This window comes from Platichthys flesus, chromosome 18 (assembly GCF_949316205.1).
Source record: "Platichthys flesus chromosome 18, fPlaFle2.1, whole genome shotgun sequence".
In the NCBI taxonomy this organism is placed as follows: Eukaryota; Metazoa; Chordata; class Actinopteri; order Pleuronectiformes; family Pleuronectidae; genus Platichthys; species Platichthys flesus.
Window position 1 is genome coordinate 20216977 of NC_084962.1, and position 13334 is coordinate 20230310.

At 46.5% G+C, this 13334-nt stretch overlaps 1 protein-coding gene across 2 annotated transcripts in view; it reads left to right on the forward strand.

The window, feature by feature from the left end:
- The first annotated feature begins 895 nt into the window (after window positions 1–895).
- Window positions 896–13334, forward strand: part of hivep2a (HIVEP zinc finger 2a) — a 69905-nt gene continuing 57466 nt past the window's right edge. For both annotated transcript variants that reach the window (XM_062411193.1, XM_062411194.1), the window contains exons 1-2: window positions 896–1376; window positions 7852–7907. The gene's annotated coding sequence lies outside the window, so the exon portion shown is untranslated. The remainder of the gene's footprint in view (window positions 1377–7851; window positions 7908–13334) is intronic.

Here is a 13334-nt window from a genome sequence, read left to right on the forward strand (position 1 = left end):
GATCCACCTCAAAATGTGTCAGGATAAAGGAAACAGAAATAAACAAATGGTCTGGAAACATATTTCACATATTTGTGTTTTACCACACACTTGTCCTCCAGAGGGAAGCTGGCCCGTGGAGAACTTCAGCTTCTCCTCTGAAGAAGCATCAGGAGCTTTCTTACTCGTTCACATTCTTGCAAATACAGTAGCCCAGAATGAACAAACCCAGCTCCAGCTCTCGCGAGGCCTTTCTGCATTTTTCATGTTACTTGGAGGCCACATACAGGAAGTGGAGGGGGAGACGAGGGGTCTTTAGCTGGTTGCAATCTGCAACTTCACCACTAGGAGCCACTAAATCACCCACACAGAACATATAAGCCGAAATAAAGCGATTAGGCGTTTAATGGGTTAATAATGTTGTGTGCACGTTATCCTGGAGATATTATTATTTAGCTTACACAAAAAGGTAACGATAATAATGATGATGAATATTAATTACAGTACGGAGAGTTGGATTTGTATTAATAATATTTATTCATGTATGATTTCCAGCTCGTTTCATGCTGCAAACTGCACGTGCATGTGTTCAGTTCCGGTCTTAAAGCCTGGAGCTGAGAGGAGAGACAGACAGGCAGCAGCCAGGCAGCGAGACGTGCAGGCCTCCAGACAGTCAGACAGACAGTCAGACAGACAGGTCGCTCCAGAGGTGACCGGGGAATCCTGCTCTCTGTGAGCTGCCGACAGATCCTCCTCCTCGGCCACTGCTCCTCCTCCCCTCCCCTCCCTCTGCCCTGGTTGCGCGCTGGGGGATCCGACGACGTCACAAACGCGCGCGCACACACAAACACACACAAACACACACACACACGCCCTCTCTCGCTCTCTCTCGCTCTCCCTCTCTCTCTCGCTCTCTCTCACCCTCTCTCTGTCTCTCTCGCTCTCTCTCCTCGCTCTGCCACTCCGTCTCTCTCCCTCTCCTCTCTGCTGCTATTCTGGGAAGTGGCGCTTGGAATAACCCCCGTGTGCGCATGAGTGTGTGTGTGCGTGTGTGTGTGTCTCCTGATTTCACCCTCTCACACACGCACACATGCACACTCACAACACAGCGAGACGCACACACTGACTGTCTGTCTGCAGCGGCGGAGCTCCGGCGGCACCGATCCGGTCGGAAAGGATTCCTTCCATTTTTACGCGCAACTTTTCCTCCGCCTGAGCCGCGACGCTTCCTCCCGCCGCCCCGCGACTCTTGTGGATTTCTAACCGCCGTGTCCTCGCCTCTGGGCGGACGACCCGCGAGGTGTCAAGCCCGGACTCGGATCTCCTGTCACCGGGTTGGCTTGTTGTCATTTTGGCCCGGAGACGGAGGCGCGCAGGCGGAGCGCAGCAGCCTGAAGGTAAGCACTGGAGCCGGACACATTCTCTCACATTTCCCTGTGACAGCGAGCTGCTCCGCGCCGTGACGCACATTCCGGGCTGTTTTCACGGCTCTGGATCTGTTCGTTTAGCTTATAAGGGCACGGCCGTGCACGGGGAATACCCCGGGCACGCATCGCATTGCATGCAGATTACCCGGGTTGCGTAATATCCTGAGGAATTTGCAGTAGCCTGCGCGGCCAGGGTGGCTGCAAGGCCGGGGGGGAGAGAGGGAGGGAGCCGGGCGGCTGGAGGCTCTGGAGCCGGGAGAGGTGTGAGGAGGATGAGGGTGTCTGGAAGGTCGTGCGCGCGGGGCAGACGTGCGCGCGCCTCAGCGGTTCTTAGAAGTTCACCTGTGAATCTGTGTTGTGTTGCCATGACTCCCTGTGATCTGTGCGCGGCGCGCGAGCGTGTGAGTGGTGACCTTAGCGCACGCGCTCCGGTGTTTCCTGGTTCCGTGTCAGATGGTGGCACAGACGCGTTTTGTGTTGTTGTCACATTGTGTCACAACACGACAACTGCGTTCATGTTCGTGAAGCCAGCGACTCTATCTCATGTGCGCATCGTTTGATTCCTGTGTGCGTGTGTCCGTGTGTGTGTGTGTGTGTGTGTGAGAGAGAGAGAGAGAGAGAGAGAGAGAGAGAGAGAGAGAGAGATGGTGGGTGGTGCGCTGGCTGGTTCCGGGAATGTTCCATGACGTGTTGCCGTCTAGAGAGGGGCCCGGCGGGGGAGACTCCGACACACGACCCGGCCCTGCTCTCTCTCTCTCTCTCTCTCTCTCTCTCTCTCTCTCTCTCTCTCTCTCTCTCTCTCTCCCTCTTTCTGTGTTTCTCTTCCTCCCTCTTTCTCTCTCACTGTTGGTTTTCCTCTCTCTCTCTCCCTCCCCCCCTCTCTCTATATCTCTCTCTCTCGCTCTCTCTCGCTGTCTTCCTTCTGCTCTCAGAATCTTCCTCCGCTGCACGTCTCTCTCTCTCTCCAGCAGAGATCTGCAGCCTCATCACACCATCACGTCCTGTGTTATTAAGCGTCATAATCCTCGGGTCTCTGTGTGGAGGAAAAGCTCCACTTCTTCCTCCCTGCACCTCTCAGGCCTCCGGTCAGGGGTCAAAGGTCAAAGGCCAGGGTCGAAACACTGCTGCTGTCTGAAACAGGCTCTAAAGAGATGCTGCTCAAGGACACTAGGGCAGGGTGGAGGCTATGAGGCTAATTTCAAATATGTATTAGCACTGTAAAGTTTATATCTAATAACTCCAGGCTGTGGCTCAAATATCTCAAGAACTCATCGGCTTCACACTCGTCATGTGAGTCCCGTGAAGTACAGTGTGGAATGTTGTGCGACCAGCGCTCTGTGACGTGATGACTGAGACTCGACAACGTAAAAATAACGTTGTCGAGTTTCTGAAAGAAAAGCTGCAACCATCATCACCACAGGTCAAACCAACATCTAATTCCCAACATGCAGGTTCAAAACAGACACTACACCAGTATTTAGAACCAGTCAAAACCAGTGTCTCTGCAGAACGGCTAAGAAACCAGTGAAGTGTGAAAACAACGGCAGATGAATGAATCTGTGTGGAGGTGACCAGGTTATAATCCTGCAGCCGAGGAGACGGAATCTATTCTGCTGTCGGGACACACGCTGGTTAATGTGCACGTGTGTGTGTGTGTGTGTGTGTGTGTGTGTGTGTGCATGGAGAGAGGCCGACCTACATACCATCTGTCTCACTGTCACCTCAGATGGCCATCGTTATGTACTGCGTAGGAGCAGGCATCCATGCACACACACACACACACACACACACACAAACACACACACACACACACACACACACACACACACACACACACTGGGTGGACAGGTGTACAGAGGATGTGCATGAAGTGTGAGTTGATTTTCTGCACTGAACATTTAATTAATTTATTAAGGCCTTGTGAGATCTTTATGTGTGTGTGTGTATGTGTGTGTGTCTGTGTGCATTTATGTGTGTGTTGTATCATTTGAAACCCTCCGTCTCTCTGTGTTTGTTCGTTCGCTGCAGATGTAATAACTTTGTATTTTGCTGTCAAATAGCAAACACGTCATCGCTGGAGAATTTGAAATGAATACAGATGTACGGTGCTAAGGGATGAAGCGACACACAAACACACACAAACACACACAAAATCTCAAACATCCAGTCTGCAGATAGTTTCAGCTGCAAGAACTCCTGCATCCGCCCATCTATTCAGATCTGCACCAAACTTGAATTGGACTCTGCCCTGATCCATCCTGCATCCTTCCATCAGTTGTGTTATCATGTCATCCTGCTAATGAATAACAGACACACACACAAAACAGAAACCGTTCCTGTTTGGCCGAGGTAATGAGACGGGAAGAGAAACTGAAAGCTTTGAAAAAAATTCAGTTGTAATTGTCAAGCAGGCTTCAGGTGCCTAAACATCTTTGTGGGACTTTCTCGTTCTATATTAGGAGTTTCACCTTTAACCTTTGATTGGACGCAGGAGGCGTGGCTCCACTCTGTGTTGTAGCATCAGTTTGTTATTGAAGCCTAGCTGACGCGTCCGTGTGGATTATTTCTAACAAAGAAAAAGCTGAATGGTATCAGGACACGGAGCTCAGTGAGTTTCAGGGTCGAGAAGGAAGCGACGAATTCAGAGCTTTAAAGGAGGAATTCAAACTTCACACTGAGCTCATCCACTGTGTGTGTGTGTGTGTGTGTCTGTGTGTGTGTGTATGTGTGTTCTATTACCTGAGAGCTGTAGAAGAACCTGAGAGCGCTCTGGTGACCGAGGTCCTGACAGCGACGGCTAAATTATTAAGACACACAAACACACACACACACACACACACACACACACAAACACACACGTGCAGCCTAATGAGTTGGTTGAGCTTCTCCAGCAAATTGCTCCTCTGTGGTTTGTTTTACTTTCGGTCTGAACGTAGTCACCCGGAGGAGAAACCGACAATAGAACAATGGAGAAATGTTGAGGAGGAGGAGGTGAAGGAATGAAGTGGGGAGAGAGAGGAGGAAGGAAAAGGGAGACGAGAGGAGATGGACAGAAATGGAAAAAGGGAAAGTGATGGGAGCCGAGGAGAGAGAAAGATTTAGAGATCACAAGAAGCTAAAAAGAACAAAATGCAAAGGGAGAAGAAGGAAGGAAACAGGAGGAGAGGAAAGGAAAAGAAGCAAGGCCGAGGAAACGAGCGGATAAGAAAGGAGACGAGACGAGAAAAGGAATCAAGACTGATTAAAGGAGATGAGAAGAGAGAAAATAGAGACTATAGAAAAGAAAAAAGGAAGGAAGGAAGAGGAAAGGGTAGGAACAAGATAACGAGAGAGGAGGAAAGGAAACAAGCAGACAAAAGACGAGAGGAAGCTGATTGTGAATCAGTTTGTTGTCGTCATAAAACTCTGTCTCCACAACAGAGGACTTCTTTTAATCATGGAGCCAATCAACGATTACCTCACTGCTGTTTCACAACCGGCCAATCACGGGGCAGCTTTTTAACGAGAAGGGAAACGGGATCTTTCGTGTTTTTGCTCACTGGAAAGAGCGAGTGTGTGTCTTTGTGTGTGTGTGATTGTGTGTTTGTGAATGTGTGACAGAGGCTGATGTTGTAACCCAACCTGTCATTACTCAAAGGGACAGGCTGTCAGTTGTGTGTGTGTGGATGTATGGATGTGTGTGTGTTTGTGTGTGTGTGTTTGTGTGGATATTTAAACAAACAAGGAGATGATGGAGAGATGGAGGCAGCGAGAGAAAAAGAGAGAGAGAGAGAGAGAGAGAGAGAGAGAGAGACCTTTACCCAAACTGGCCCTCTTTGTCATGGGCTTGTAATTTGTCCCACTTCATTAATGCATCAGAGAGTTGAGTTAAATCAATGTTTTGTGAACGTACAGCAGTCCCCCCCCCCACCCCCCACCCCTGTTTCCTTCCCCTGTGAGCGGATTGTAAATCACACGTAACTCTACAGTCAACACGCTGAGCGCAGAGGGACTCTCCACGTACAGTGATTTACCATACGGGGGGGGGGGGGGGGGGGGGGTACGTTTGAATCCCGCTGCACATCGTGTTGTTGATGATTTATCGAAGTTGTAAAAACTCTCCGGCCGGCAGCTCTTCATCAAACTCCTCACACTGTTTATGAAATATTCAAAATTACTCCAGGAACGTTTGTAAGATAGAGACCAGAGGAATCCACCCCCCATCCCCCCCCCCCACACACACCCCACCCCCCTCAACAGGCCAATCGTAGACTGAACAAGGAGAAATCCAACGAGCCAATCACGCTGCTCTGACGTGAGTGGAGCCATTAGCACGTCACTAACAGCATTCACAGTAACAATTGATTGATGCAGTTAAAACTCATTTTACATCCAGCTGTGAACCCGTGACCTTCTGTGGCAGTTCATCATCCTGCACTCAGAGTAAGAGCTCGTCTTTAACACCAGATTCAACTTCCTGTGAAGGTCACGAGAGGCTGTTGATTCACGATGTGTTGATTCTGATTCAACTTATTTGATTTGTGTTCAAATGTCCACGTTAGTGACATTAAGCTGCTTTGAGGTTTCCACCTTCTCTGTTTGACCTCAACCGAAGAGCTTCTGTTGCCCGAACCCCAGATGGGAATCAAACTCTCGGCCTGTGGCGTGACAGTCATGTGCTTTCTACGCCCGTTATCCACCACGTCCACCTCCTGGCAAACGCAGCTGCTCTTAATAAATGTCCAGCTCCATTCACTCAGGAGGTGAACGGCCTCTGAGCACGAGCCAGTATCGATATGTAGTGTTCCTCAGTTCCTGTTGCTGATCATGGATAAAACTCCAGCAGCTCCAGGTTTAATATGAATTAAATGAAATGAAATGAAAAAGGTTTGTTTAAACTCATCCATCAGTAACCGTCACAGTTTGATGTGACTCATTTTAAAATCTACAGCCGCTATTTTGTGCCGCGCTCATCAGTCATACGGGGAATTCTGTTCTGCCGCCGCGGAAATGAAACCAGAAACAGAGAACGTATAAAATACAAGTTGTAGAGTTTTGATTTAAATGTGGAACTTTCACTTTCATGATTCGCCTTCTTAACCCGGCTCAGTAAGAATCATAATAAAACTCTCGACCTCGATCTCATGAGAAAAGGAGAAGTTTGTAATGTGTTTGTTGTAAATCTATAAAAAAAAATTATAATTGAAAAATAAAGGATAAAGTAAATAAAGTTGATTTAATTATAAAAAGGAGATTTTTACAAGAAAAAGGCAATTTAGCCTTTTTTTTTTAAATACACTATTTTTATTTTATGCCTTATTTTTTCTTCACTGTCTCTTGGTGGTAATATTTTTATAGCTGTCCTTGAACCAAGAAGTTGTTTAAAAGAGTAAATACTCATTCAAAATGAAAGTAAAAACACTTTCTGCCCTGGGTTGGTTTTCTCTTCTCTGATTGTGACTGCTATAGATTTAAATTGAGTTATTTGCATATCAGAAAAAAAGATAAATAACACTTCAAAAATATCAGGGCTTGAAAGGGAAACCGGATCTCAGCGGGTGAAGCAGAACAGAAACCCCAACGGGCTTTTAAAGCGACGCACCCAGAAGAGAGAGAAGTGACAAAAGCAGAGTGAGGATCCAGACGACAAACGGCTGACAGGGCGGATCTGAAACTCCTCCACGCGTCTTCGGGGTTTCATGTTCATCGCTGGATTCATCGAAAAAGAAACAACAGAGACTTCAGGGAATGAAGGAGAGTTTTCATGATTTCCTCACATCACTGCTGTCGTCGGGGAGATTTCACTTGTGACCTTTTGACCTTTAAAACTATGGGAAATCCTATGTGGACACTTGAATAATGCACCTTCACCCCCAGATTCTGGAAACTGCCGGGATGAGCTCCTTAGGGCACGAGATCCAACACTGATGTGCCAAGTTCCTTCTGAGGACACATCCGTACTTCAACAACATGTTTTCAAACTGAAACGATCTCTGTCCTCACCGGCCTCTAGGCTCAGTATCAGTTTTAATCCCCGCCCGCACTAACACGCCTGAAAACACATATCAAACGACCTCTCTCATGCACGTGCTGATTTAAACAGGAAGGAATACTTGTGTCGCAAATGTCTTAAATATTATCTCATCTCCTCCTCATGTAAACAGCTGTCAGCAAAGAGCACGAGGTCGTGAGTGGCAGCGTTTTCACACTTCTCAGTTTCCGTGGTGTGGACGTCAGAGTTGATGAGTTCTCTTTAGATCTGGAACCAGGTTGACTTGATATCAGAGTTGATGAGTTCTCTTTAGATCTGGAACCAGGTTGACATCATATTAGAGTTGATGAGTTCTCTTTAGATTCGGCTCCAGGTTGAAATGATATTTCTGCACATGACAATAAAGCCTTTGAGTCGTGGTCATGAAGCGCTGAACGTCATCTTTAACGTGTTTTCTGTCTCTGTGTCCTGCAGCGGCTGTGACCAGTGTCGGACTTAATAAACCGGACCAGGTGGCAAAAGTTCACCAGGTAGGATCTGTGTGTGTGTGTGTGTGTGTGTGTGTGTGTGTCTTTGTGTGTCTTTGTGTTTGTGTGTGTTTGCAGAAAGCAAAAAACTGTGAAGTGAGAAGAAAAAAGTAGATTACGGGAAAATTGACACTTTGACACGGAACAGAAAAAAATCTAAATATAAGAGTGAAAGTGAAACAAGATTAATAAAGTGAAATATGAAGTCACTTCACATTAATAAGATGAATTCCAACCAATGAGATGAGAGTAGACGAGTGATCGAGGAAGTGAGAGAGCCTGGAAAAATAGGAGAAAATGGAGGGAAAGGACCTTTTGTAATAATAAGCATCATTAGGATTTAAAATGGCCGCAGCTTTTGTCATGAGAGCGATCGACAGACAAGGAGACGTTCGTTCATTTACACAGAATTCCTCTCACCGCCTTTTTCTCCTGGCTGGTTGTCGGGGCAACCGGCCAGCGTCGTTACCGGAGGTGTCGCCGGGAGTGAAAATGAAACGCTTCTTTACCCACAATGCACTCTGGTGTCAGACAGACGGGAGGTTTGTAGGTTGAAAACACCGGGTGATAGGTTCTAATAATAAAAGTCTCTTGTTAACCCTGAATCGTTTGGTTTTCAGAGCAAAGTGAAAAATATAATTTGTAGAGAAAATGTCCCTGTGATTTTTTTATTGGACAAAAACAAAGTGTTTCTTTATTTCAACGTGGAACATGGCTCCCCCCCATTAGTTAAAAACAAATTATGTCAAATTACAAAGGAAAGCTTCTGTGGAGCGGAGACAGAGCAGAGACACGAGTGGAGATGGTTTCATGGATTCAAGCCGCGGTCTCTTCACACGAGCTGATGACGATAATAACTTCCACCATCCTCGTCTCTGGTCTCGTGTTTTATGAGACATAGACGTCACAAAGATTCAACTTTTTCAAGATTTATGATTCAAAACTAGTTTTTTACACTAATGGCATTGATGGGAATGTATCTGCTGCTGTTGTATCACACACAGAAGAATACACAATAGAAGAAGGAGACACAATACAAGAAGGACATTTCTAATAATACAAAATACTAGGAAGTAAAGTGTGAAATTACACATTTATCTGTACTGACTTGGATAACACACGTGATAAAAATTGACACTGGCAAACGATCATGGTCGTAAATTCATATCTCCAGGCTGGAAATTAGTTTTGTTAAAGCTCAGCAATGTCAAAGGTCACGAGGCCTCGGCATCTTCAGACTTTGAGCAAAGGCGAGATAATATCAGAGAGGTGGGAGATTAATGCTACACAGAAGATTAGAAATGAAGTGGAGAGTAGAAGTGTGTGTGTGTGTGTGTGTGTGTGTGTGTGTGTGCGTGAGAGCGGTGTCACTTCCTCTTCCTGTGCAACCGACGGCTTCGTATCGAGAGGATGAGATGAACTATGTCATCCAAACACCCTCTGTCTTCCTCTGTCTCCCCCTCACTCTCACATCAGTCCCACGACTTTTTGTGAGAGTGTGTGTGTGTGTGTGTGAGTGTGTGTGTGTGTGTGTGTGTGTGGTGGAGTCAGACAGTGCACAGAAATAGATCATGCAAAGCAGAGATTACTATCTGCACCTCAGAGCAGAGACGTGTGGGTCCATCATCGCCGTTTAAACACACACAGCACGACACATGCACAGGATGTGCGTCGGTGCCTGCAGACTGTGCACATGCTCTAAGATGCACAGGTTGTGTGTGTTTGTGTGTTTTATTGGGTTATGAGGACGTAGAATGTGACAAATTTCAACGGCTGCTTCAGAGATAAAACATTCACGTCCATTTTTTTCTGAGCAGCTTGAAATTACAAGTCGATAAAAACTGAATGAAAGAACCAGGAAGTAAAAACTATGAAACATTAGTTGGTTGATTAATGTGGGAAAGATGAGAACATGTGATGACAGTTTTATTTTGCAAATCAAGTTTCACCATTGAAGTGAAATTATCGTCCTTTTATTCTGATGAACATCGTTGTTGTCGTCTTTGTTGTCGTCATCATCGACTTCTTCTGTTGTCATCTTCCTCTTCCTAATCTTCCTCTTCGTTTTCTTCTTCTTGATTTTCTTTGTCTTTTTCTGTTCATGATATTGATTCATATTCCTGAGTTTGATATTTCATAATAACTGGGCTGAGATCAGGTGAACGTTGAAGCCTCTGCATGAGATTCAAAATGATCAATAATTAAAACAACAGTCATGAAACGGATCAGTGAGACGTCAAACCCTCGGTTCTCTGCTCGTTTATTCAGATTGTTCCTTTAATTCATCATTAATCTGAATAAAAAAACCTTGTTATAATGTAACAAGGAAAAGAAACAAGAGGATAATTAATAACATTCATTTAAAAATAATCAACAGATTCCAAACAACAAACAAGAGAGAGATAAATGTTCAAACAGCTGAATTTAAAAAAGGAAGGCAGTAAATGAAGTGGAAGAGGATGGAGAGCGATATAGAGAGAGAGAGAGAGAGCGATATAGAGAGAGGGAGAGAGAGAGAGAGAGAGAGAGAGAGAGAGAGAGAGAGAGAGAGGGATGGGAGCCCAAATGGATCCGGACGCCATGGTAACAGAGAGTTGGAACATTAACAAGTGGCCGACACGAAAAAAGAGAACATTAGTGGACAGTTAGCCAATCAGAAAGGCACATGGGTCCCTGTGCTCTGATTGGTCCAAACGTGACCAGGAAGTGACTTAAGCGCACGCACACACAACGAACACACACAGACACACGCACAAAGACACGCACGAACACAGACACACACACACACGCATATGTTCACCTCCTGCACCCCCCCCCCCCCCACACACACACATAATTTAATTTACAAATAAAAAGAAATAAAAGAAAAACTGGTTGGAGGTGAAGTGTATGTTCTGTTGCCATGGTGACCACGGCTTGGTACGATGGATGCAAGCTGTGCCCTTGACAACATCACACACGCACACACGCACACACACACAGACACACACACACACAGACACACACAGGGCGAATGATGACCATGTGCATTGTTGAGCAGCTGTGTCCAGATGAATGGCCTTTGGGTGAACATCTTCTCCCTCCTCCCTTTAAATGTGTGTGTCTGTGTGTGTGTGTTTGTGTGTATAAGTGTGTGTATATGTGAGCGATAACAGAGCTGCAGGATTTGAATAGCGTTATGGGATATGACTGTTGCCGCGACAACCACTGTTAGTTTGTTTCCCATTTCCTGCAGGTACCCAGAAGTCCAGTGGCCTCTTTGTTTGTGAATTCAAATGACAGGGAAAGCAGTGTGTTTTTGTGTGTGTGTGTGTCTGTCCATGTGTGTGGTTGTGCTGTGTATGTGTGTGTCTGTGTGTGTGAGAGAGAGAGAGAGAGAGAGAGAGAGAGAGAGAGAGAGAGAGAGTGTTCTAAGATTCAGATTAGAATAAAGTTTAAGTTTAGGAGTTTTAAAGAGTCAGGGGACTACAGGGAATGTGTTGTCAAGACAGATGAACGTGTGTGTGTGTCTGTATGTGTTTGTGTGTGAGTGAGTGTGTGCGTGTCAGAGTGAGAGAGTGTGCACAGTGGTGTGTCTAAGGACTGTGCAGCTCAATAAGGAGCTTTGGTTTCACTTCCGCATCGTTCCTCATGCAAATCACGGCTCTGTTGCTTCTGCAGCCTGCAGACTTCCTGTACATGCTCTATGTGTGTATGTGTGTGTGTGTGTGTGTGTGTGTGTGCATGCGTGTGTATTTGCATTGGTCCATGCTTGTTTAATCCCTGTCAGTGATAAGAAAGCGGCTTCGTGTGTGACTGTGCTTGTTCATCTGAGTGGATGTGTTTGCGTTTCTGACATCGTTGTGTGTTCTCCGGTAGTGTGAGTGTTTCAGCTGCTTCTCTCATTTGCCACAGTTCTAAACACAGTCGCACAAACAGCGATAAACCTCAGGAATACACGTGAGTAACACAACTAAGCATCTACAGCCGTGCTAGCGTTTCTCTGAGGCCTGCGCTCGTACTATGAGCTAAAGCTAACGTCAGCGTAATTGATTAATTATAATTTAAAACGTGAACAAACATCATTGTGACGCCTGAAATGACAGAAACCATCTTCAGGAAACATTTCTCTGATATGTGCTTTGATCTTGTAAGCTGGGAGGAGGCGGGGTTTATACGCAGGAAGCCACCAGGGGGCGACCAAGACAATGTAAAGGGTGGAGGGAGAAGAAACCACACGTGTTTGAATTGAGCCGTCGTCTTCATTCATAAATGTGATCGTGTGTCGGTGAGAGAGCGAGCGTCACGTGCGGCTGCAGGTGGACACTCGTTCAGAGAAAGACAGGATGTCCGTGGGAGGAGAGGAGGAGTGATGAATGGAGGGAGGACAAGGTCAAGAGAGGGGAGGAGGGATTGTGATTGGCCGCTGTCGCTCTCTTTGCTCACCTCTTTGTTCCTCCATCCCTTCGCTCTGTCGTCTTTCCTTTTCATCACTCCTTTCCTCACCCCCACCCATCTGTTTTCAGTCCGTCTCTCTCCTTCCCTGTCATCCCCATCATTCATTCCCTCCTCTCTCTCTCTTTCTGTTCTCATCCCTCCATTTTCGTTACATCCTGTTATTCTTTGCTTGATTAACGTCTTCTTTTCCTCCATCATCCACTCTCTTATTTCATCCATCTCTCAGTCTTTTAAATTCTTCCTTTCTTTCTTTACAGCCCTCATGTCTCGCTTCCATCTTTTCTTTTTTATTCCCTTGTTCCTCCTTCCTCCGATTTCCACATGATCTCTCTCTCCCCTCCCTCCTCCTGCACTCATCCACTCCCTCGTGCCCTTCCTCTTCACCTCACTCGCCCCCTCCTGTCATTTCGTGCCCTCGTCTTTTCATCCCTCCCTCCGTCCCTCCGTAATCTCCTCTGCCATGAGGAACAGGTGGCTCGCCTCTGCTGTGCCACTTGGTGGCTTCCTGCCCGAAACAGAGAGAGAGAGAGAGAGAGAGAGAATGAGAGGGAGAGAAAGAGAGAGAGAGAGAGAGAGAGAGAGAGAGAGGGAGGGAGGAAGAGAGAGAGAGAGAGAGAGAGGGAGTGTGGCCTGTGTCAGTGCCCTGGCTCTCAGGCTGGTAACATGTGACGGGCTGAAGGAGGAGGAGGAGGAGTGGGAGGAAGAGGAGGAAGAGGAGGAGGAGTGGTCCGAGTGAAGGGTATGATTTTCCACCCTGACAGAGCGACACAGAGCAGCAGGCGCTTCAGATTCAAGCACTTGTGCCGACGCTCACTTGCACTTAAAGATAAGAGCGACCAAGATATTTCTGAGCCCACAGTGACATCACATCCTGTCCTCACACAGGAAATCAACCCACTCAAGAGCCTGTGGTGTGTGTGTTTGTATGTGTGTGTGTGTGTGTGTGTTTTTAGTCTGACAATCAGGCAAATGACACCAATGTCTAAACTAATC